The sequence below is a fragment of the Fulmarus glacialis genome, unplaced genomic scaffold (genome assembly GCF_000690835.1).
Source record: "Fulmarus glacialis isolate BGI_N327 unplaced genomic scaffold, ASM69083v1 scaffold15622, whole genome shotgun sequence".
Classification (NCBI taxonomy): Eukaryota; Metazoa; Chordata; class Aves; order Procellariiformes; family Procellariidae; genus Fulmarus; species Fulmarus glacialis.
Window position 1 is genome coordinate 1 of NW_009196041.1, and position 617 is coordinate 617.

Here is a 617-nt window from a genome sequence, read left to right on the forward strand (position 1 = left end):
GGAAGCGCCAGGAGGGCAGCTGGGAGCCAGCAGCTCTCCCCCACAGGCGACCTCTGCTGCAGGATTTGTGGCAAATGAGTGGTTTAGAGGCCACTTAAAAGAATCACCATCAAAGGTATTAGCAGAAAGTGATTTTAATAGAGATTATTATAAAGGTGCGATGTAACAGAATACGATGGCAAGGTTCACTCTATTACTTATTACACGGATGAAACACATAAAGGAAAATCATCTAAGGGTTTATATCTTAGGGACTATATGTGTTTAGCAGCACTTAATCATCAACTAATCATTAGCAAACTTTAGTAGCACTTAATCATTAACTAATTTAATATTTACAAAATAAGTGTTAGTAGAGTCTACTATTATCACGACTTAATTACAGATTATGCTTACTATTAGTCCACACATACAGACAGAAATATATATATATGTACAGAAGGTGTACCTGTTGAAAATTCCCCTTGATGTCAGTGAAGAAATATTCACGTTGAATGTCTAGGCATTTCTTCCTCAGCAGGCAAAGGGTTGAGCTTCGAGGAGTGAAGGGGTTCAGCCCAGGCCCCGTCATCGGCGACAGTCCTCCAAATATCACAGACTCGAGAGGGCGCGAGAGC